Consider the following 7,659-nt stretch of genomic DNA (forward strand, 5'->3'; position numbering starts at 1 on the left):
ATCTGCCTGCAATGCAGGAGACCAGGGTTTGATTCCTGGGTCAGAAAATCCCTTGGAGAAGGGAATGGCTAGGAGGAGCCTGGTGGGCTACAGTCCATGGGGCTGCAAAGAGTCGGACATGACGGAGTGACTAACTCAACACTTATAGATAGAGAAAGCCTTACTGTGAGTTCTACCCTCCACTCTGGGACAAGGAGTGAGTGTGAGGCTGACTCCTGCCTTGGAGTTTAGTAGGAGGGCTTTCAAAGCAGAAACTCTAAGAGAAATTGCTTCTGTTGCTGAGTTTGGGAGGTTCCTCTGACATATACTAAAGCCCCTCTGGTGCTCTGGAGGAGCAGAGAGAACTGTGCTTAGGAGATAACTTTGTCCCCCTTTGACTGCAAGTCAAGATCCGTGCTGCCTATAGCCAGGTGGAGATGTCCAGGGTCCTTTTATGTGTGATCCTAAAGACACGCATAAAAGAACTTCTGCCAGAGGACAGGGAATTGGGTTGGAGAAGATCTGTGCAAGAGGAAGCACCAGAAAATCAGAGGCTGAGGGGTGAAGGGAACAATAGATCAGAGGTGAGGAGAACTGCTGTCATCTGAAAGCCAAGCAGGTTGGAAGTCTAGAGGACCATCTGTGAGGCTCTGAAAAGAAGAAGCCTACAGACAGCATAATTAAGTAGGTTTTTTCTTTCCTTTTTGTCTTTCCTCTCCTATCTTCAACCTCAAAGTCAGAAAGAATAGCTATTGACCGATGAGAAAGATGAACCAAGAGGCAAGAAGTTCATCAGATCCTTTTCTCCAAAGACAAACTTGTCCAGTTCCAGCTCTAGCAAATGGAGGACGTCTTATTTGTGAATGCAAATTGGAGTTAATTAACATATTATGACTGAAGATCTTAATTTCTGAAATAAGACTTAAGAGATTGGGGGTCTCATTTTATAAAATTAGAATGACCAGAAATGTCATTATGCTTGATAGTTTTCTTCCACAGGCAGGAAAACAATATCTTCCCCAATGAGTTCATCTTAAAGTGGCAATCAAACAAAAATGCCTTTTAATGATAAGCCCATAAACTAGGCTTGTTTACAGAACCAGTTAAAAATGATTATAGGACAGAGTTGATCCCACCCCCATTTTAATGTCCCGGACAGGTCTTCACACAGAGCTGAAAGGTAGCCATACACTGTGGTCAGGGGAACAGTGATAAATAGAAGGATCCAGGGAGGATCTGGAAGGTTGGGTGTATGTTTGCTTGTTTGGTGTCTTTTAGTTTTTCCTTGGGCTTCCCTGGTGGCTCAGTGGTAAAGAATCTGCCTGCCAATGTGGGAGACATGTGTTCGATCAAGAAAATCCCCTGGAGAAGGAAATGGCAACTCACTCCAGTATTTTTGCCTGGGAAATCTCATGGACAGGGGAGCCTGGTGGGCAACAGTCCATGGGGTAGCAAAAGAATCAGACACCACTTAGCGACTAAACAAAAACAACAAAATTTTCCTTGCAGAAGATTCTTGCAGAGCATTCCGCCTAGGAAGTCTTTTGATTTCACCACATGGCAGAATTCTGCATAAACTCCACTTACTACAGTGAAAAGAAGTCTATCTTATGTATTCACACCATACACATAGATATAGCTATATATCATACCATATACCCATCTCTCTCTCCTATTTATATTTGTTTATAGGAAAATGAACCCTAGCCCTAAAAGTCCTTCTGTTTTCTTTCTTTAATTTTTTGGGTGAGGGGAGAGTAGTTTGTATCCTTTCAAAATATCAAGTTGGTCCTTATTTGCTTCTCTCAGCAAGACCATTCACAACTCAATAATGGGAAACACAGTCACAGAACAAGAAAGAAAAGAAAAATTAAACTCAGGAGAAAAAAGATATGGATTCATAAGACCAAAACAATAGGCATTCTAAAACAACCCAGCATTGATTAGGTGCAGCAGGAAATAGGGCTGGAATAATGGCTCAAGAATTACAGGAAAGAATCCCTTCCAGGCCTTTTAGCTAAGAGCAAGTATAGTATCTGTTCTTATCAGCTGTATCATCTATTTGAGGACAATACAGTAAATGGAGCAAATTTTTGGAGCAGGGAATTGGAATAGGAGCTTACTTAACTTCTCTCCACACATATACCTGGTATTCTCCAGAAACGGTGCAACTCCCTGTCATAACAACAGTTGCAAAGTGTAGATTTTGCCTTCCTCACATTTTTTCATTTCTTTGTTCCTCTTCAGCACTTGCAAGTGAGGTATTAATTTTTCTCCTGAGGTTTCATGCAGCTTTGGCTCCACCCACTATACTGTCACAGGGAGGATTTGGTTTCTTTTTCTTCCCTTTTTGGCCTCACATCTGTGACTTGGGGGCTTCCCAGGTGGTACTAGTGGTAAAGAACCCACCTGCCGATGCAGGAGATGTAAGAGATGAGGATTTGATCCCTGGGTGGGAAAGATCCCCTGGAGGAGGGCATGACAACCCACTCCAGTAATCTTGCCTGGAAAATACCATGGACAGAGGAGCCTGGGAGTCTACAGTCCTAAGGGTCGCAAAGAGTCTGACCCGACTGAAGCAACTTAACATGCACGCGTGACTTGGAGCCCGTGGGTGGCTTTCTTTTGAGTATGGCATTGACCTCCATGGATTTTTAACCAAGTGTTTGATGAGTATCTTCATTATTACCACTCTTTGGTTTTATTTGGTTTAGTCGCTAAATTGTGTCTGACTCTTGCTGACCCCATGTACTATAGCCTGCCAGGCTCCTCTGTCCATGTTATTCTCCAGGCAAGAACGCTGGAGTGTGTCGCCATTTCCTTCTCCAGGGGATCTTCCCAACCCAGGAATCAAACCCGGGTCTCCTGCACTGCAGGCAGATTCTTTACTGACTGAGCTATGAGGGAAGCTCTCGGCCACTGCTCTCATTGACCCAAGGCCTTTATTTCAGTAGCTCTCAGAGCAGCAGCAACCCCAAATCCAAGAATTAGTTTTACCCACTTTGTGTTAGATGGCATCTCTAGGTAACCAGTGCTTCAGCTACCTTCCAGGCTCCATGCTCTTCACCAGTTCAAGCCTGACCATCAGATGTTTACACCTTCAATGGTCTGCCCCTTCCATCTTGCCCTTCTGGGTACCCTATGCCTATGGTCACAAGGAGCCAGGCTCTCCCAACCCTTTCACTTTTCCAGTCTCTTACCCCATAAGGCTCTCTATATTCTTTTGGACATCTTCTTCAACCCTGCTCAGAATTCTGAAATCTTGTTCTTCATCCACTCTATTCTCAACTTCCTTCTCTTAAAAAAAAAAAAAGAAAGAAAAGAGTTACAGGAATAAAATATCTGAGAACCCTGTTTCCTTGGGGTTTTAGGAAGCATTTCTAATGAGCTGTTTTATTCATAAAATATTTCATAACAGTTTATCTGAACAGTGCCTGATAGTCTTCTGGAAAAAATGTCTAATTCTATCCCTTGACCCACAAGGGAAGAGCTTGCATGTCATAAAAATTGAAGGGAGGCTTGTGCATTTCTGGATCCAACAAAAACAAGAGTGGCATTGATCAGTGTTGGCCCAGGTTTCCACCTTCTTACAGACAACACTAAGGTGTGTTTACTCATTTATGGGCTTAGTGAAAGACAAGAGTTGAAGTCAGTGGTAGTTCAGAGGAAAAGCTCAGTCTCCAGCCCATTACTAGCTGGGTGATGGCAACAAAGTCATTTAACCTCTCTAGGCCTCAATGTCCTTACTTTAAAGCAAAACTGATACCAGCCCTAACCTCATAGGAGTTTTATGAAGATTCAACAAGCTAATGCTGACCAAGAACTGCTCAACTGTGGTGACCAAGAACTGCTCATCTTTTATGTTGTGTGAATTACTGATGAATAACCCCAGCTTTTGTTGTTTGGGATCCACTATCATTTATTCCCACAAGGCTGCTCCCAGTTAATAGTCAAGCACAACACTGGTACCAATGCAGATCACTTGAACTATAAGACCTCTGGCCCACAAAGGTGACTTTGGCTTAAAGACTCCCACTGACTTGGCAGAACAGTTCTTGGAATTGCATTGCAGCTTGAAAAAAACTCTTCCTATCCAGTCTTCCATCCTCCCTGTCTTCTTCCACAAGCGTCAGATAATCACTGTGGTGAGAAGACTTCTGCCACTTTCTTCAACCTCCTCCTGTTTACCTTTCACATGTTTTTACCCACAATAAGCCTTTTTGTTTTTATCCAATCTTAGTGTATACAAACACAGTTGGTAAAAATCAACATCTAGTGTACAAAGATACACAAACATGTACAATTATCTCTGGTATGTAATACTTGCTCTGTAAATAGCACTTTTATTATTAACAAATAGAGTGATTGGTAGCATAAACTTGGGAATTCAGAAAAAGGAAAAATCATTTCAAACCAAGACAGTCAGAAAGATTTTGTAGGTAAGATAGATTTAGAGCTAGCTGGAAGAATCTCTAAAGTATGATTTGTTCGAGACGGGGGTCTAGGAGAAAGAGGAGATAATAAAAGAAACAGAGAGGGACTTACTCAGTGATCTAAGTGGTTAAAACTCTGCCTTCTAATGCAGGGAGTGTGGGTTCAATCTCTGATCAGAGAACTAAGATCCCACATGCCATGGGGTGCAGCCAAAAGGAAAAAGAAACACAGAGAGTGGCTGGGAAATGGAGCTGCTTCTCGATTGGCTGGAGTGTAGGGAACATGTGCTGTTGTAATGCTGTGTAAGTCTAGAAAAGTAGGTTGAGGATAAACTGGAGTGGAATTGTGTGAGTCAGTTATGCTGTTGTACCAAGCAAACCCCAAATCTCAGTGGCTGACAACAACAGACATTTGTTTCTCATTTGTGTTGCATGTTGGTGGCTCTTATGGCTCCATATCATACGTCTTCTCAACTTATCTTTGACTCAGCCTGAAAGATCTGTTCTTCCTTGAGAAACCTGGTTTCCCCAAGGCAAAGGACTGGCAGAAACATATGATGTCTTTCGAAGCTTCTGCCAGAGACAAGACCCATGTCATGTCTGCTCGTATTCTATTGCCCAAAATAAATCATATGGCCACGCCTGACATCAGTAGAACAAGGGATACCCCTCACAGGAGACACTAAAGTTACATTGCTGTGGATGAGGATATATAGTCCTCTCTCAGGAAAGAGGGCTAACTAGTTGATAACAAGAAATTGATCTACCACAGGTGAGAAATTATTCACTTGGCCATACATCAACATTTAATATCTTTTAGCAGGCCAGTGAGATCATCAGAGTTGCCTGGATATGAGATGAAATGAAGGAGTAGAGAAGAGAATAGGACTGTATTGAACCAGGCAGGAGACACAAACAGGCTAATGTCATGACATCTGGTATTGACTGTGGCTTCTCTTCTAGGACTCAACTCTCTTGTCTTTGTTCTGAGACCTACACAAGTGGATGGAGAGGAGAGTCACCTGTTAGGACAAGGAACAATGAAGTCACTTTCTAAGTATCTAGATAAAGAGGGAGGTAGGGCCAATTCTCAGGATAGGCCTCAGAAAACTGTGAAAGAGAAATCAGATTTATCTTCAGAGCCCACTCTCCTTGTACCTCTCCTTTCACAGGACCCCAGTTTCCATCCCTATGGAACAAGCCCCAGCTCACAGTGCTCTCCTTTGTCCCTAAGATGCCCAGGTATCCCCACCTGTGATCCCTCACAGGCTCTCCCACACCGTCCCAAGTGACTCCCACTGCCTCTGGCCTGACCCTTCTGCTTCAACCCACCTTCTTCCAAGGACTAATGTCATCCCAATCACTAATGTCATCCCATCCTCAGGGCCTGGGTAGGCAACTGGCTAGCTGTTCCCTTCAAAAACACAGTTAACTATAAAACATTACTTTACTACTAAATTTTATTTTTTTTTAATTTATTTTATTTTATTTTTTAACTTTACAATATTGTATTGGTTTTGCCATATATCAACATGAATCCGTCACAGGTATACACGTGTTCCCCATCCTGAACCCTCCTCCCTCCTCCCTCCTCGTACCATCCCTCTGGGTTGTCCCAGTGCACCAGCCAGGTGGACAACTTCACCTCCAAAAAGCGGTCTCCTATATAAGCCAGTTGAAGAAGATATTCTTAAGAAAGGAAACCAGTTAGAAGCAGTACTTAAACCAGACCACACAGGCAAGTTCTCAGTGTGTTAGCATCCTAGCACCCCATCTTGGCCCCTTCTTAGCAGACTATGTGGAGTGCATCACATATAATTTCTTGGTCTGCACAGGGTACAGTTAGATGATGTCAAACATTGCATTCTATTATCCTGCATATATGCGTGCATGCTAAATCACTTCAGTCATGTCCGACTCTGTGCGACTCTATGGACTGTAGCCCACCAGGCTCCTTTATCCATGGGATTCTCTAAGCAAGAATACTGGAGTCAGTTGCCATGCTCTTCCCCAGGGGATCTTCCTGACCAGGGATTGAACTCTCACCTCTTACATCTTCTGCATTAGCAGGTGGGTTCTTTACCACTAGCACCACCTGGGAAGCCCATCCTACAAATGCATTTTAATGAGAGTAGCAGCTTCAGAGCCAGGGACCAAGGCCTGAACATTCCAGAACCTATTACACAGTATAACCTAATATAATGATCATGCTGTGTGCTACAAAACTGCTGAAGGGGGGAAGTTCTCTTGCTGTACTCCTCACACACATGGACAAACTTTCTAAGTCACTATTTTTGATGGGAATAGAAAGGAAGATCATGCTAGAGAAAAAGGTGACTCCCAGATCTGCCCATGATCCTTCCTGGTGGCTCAATGGTAAAGAATCCACTTGTCAATGCAGGAGACATGAGTTCAGGCCCCAGGTCAGGAAGATCCACTGAAGTAGGAAATGGCCACCCATTCTAGTATCTTTCCCTGGGAAATCCCATGGACAGAGGAGCCATGGGATCGCAAAGAGTTAGACATGACTGAGCAACTGAACAACAGACCAGCACTGGTTTATTAAGTATGTGTGGGCTCATCTTGAGACGCAGGATCCTTTTCATCCACCAGAACATCAGAGTGCTGGTTGAGACAATTCAATATTAAAAAAATAAATAAATAAACTCAATGATTCTAACATCTGCCCCTTGGGTGAATAAATAACCGGGCACCTTCTCACCAGTGGCATCAGGTCACAGGGTAATCTTCAGTACACCATCTCCCACAGGCACAGAGGAGAGGCAAAAGCCTTCTCCCGCCACAGCTTCCAGCTTTTCCGCTCTCAACAAGCAGTGCGTCCAGTTGGACCTGAAAATACATCGCCTGCTGCCAGTTGCTCCTGAGCCACCTCTGAAGTCGAGGGCCAGCTCTCCACTGAGCAAGACTGAAAGCAAGTCACTTGGAGGCCTGTTTCCTCCCAGCTCCACTGCCACATCGGTGCCCACCCCCACCCCCGCCCCCGTGCCTGGGACTCCGTGGGACTCCTGGCACCAGATTCCCTTCCACAGCGGAGACAGTCAGTCACCGCTCCTACCAACGGTGAGTTAAAAGGCATCTGTTTATGAATAAATTTTGCCAAATGTGAGTGGAGTGCGGCGACGGAAGAGGGCAAGACAGGGAAAGTTGTGCTGAGAGAGACTGGGAGGCTTGGGGCTGACTTGGCAGATGACAGGTTTTGTTACAGATTTTTAAAATAATGTTGCTT

At 44.0% G+C, this 7,659-nt stretch overlaps 1 pseudogene; it reads left to right on the forward strand.

Annotated features, from left to right (window-relative positions):
- The first annotated feature begins 1,976 nt into the window (after positions 1–1,976).
- LOC112580707 lies at positions 1,977–2,155 on the forward strand (annotated as a pseudogene).
- The last annotated feature ends 5,504 nt before the right edge of the window (positions 2,156–7,659 follow it).

The sequence above is a fragment of the Bubalus bubalis genome, chromosome 19 (genome assembly GCF_019923935.1).
Source record: "Bubalus bubalis isolate 160015118507 breed Murrah chromosome 19, NDDB_SH_1, whole genome shotgun sequence".
NCBI lineage: Eukaryota > Metazoa > Chordata > Mammalia > Artiodactyla > Bovidae > Bubalus > Bubalus bubalis.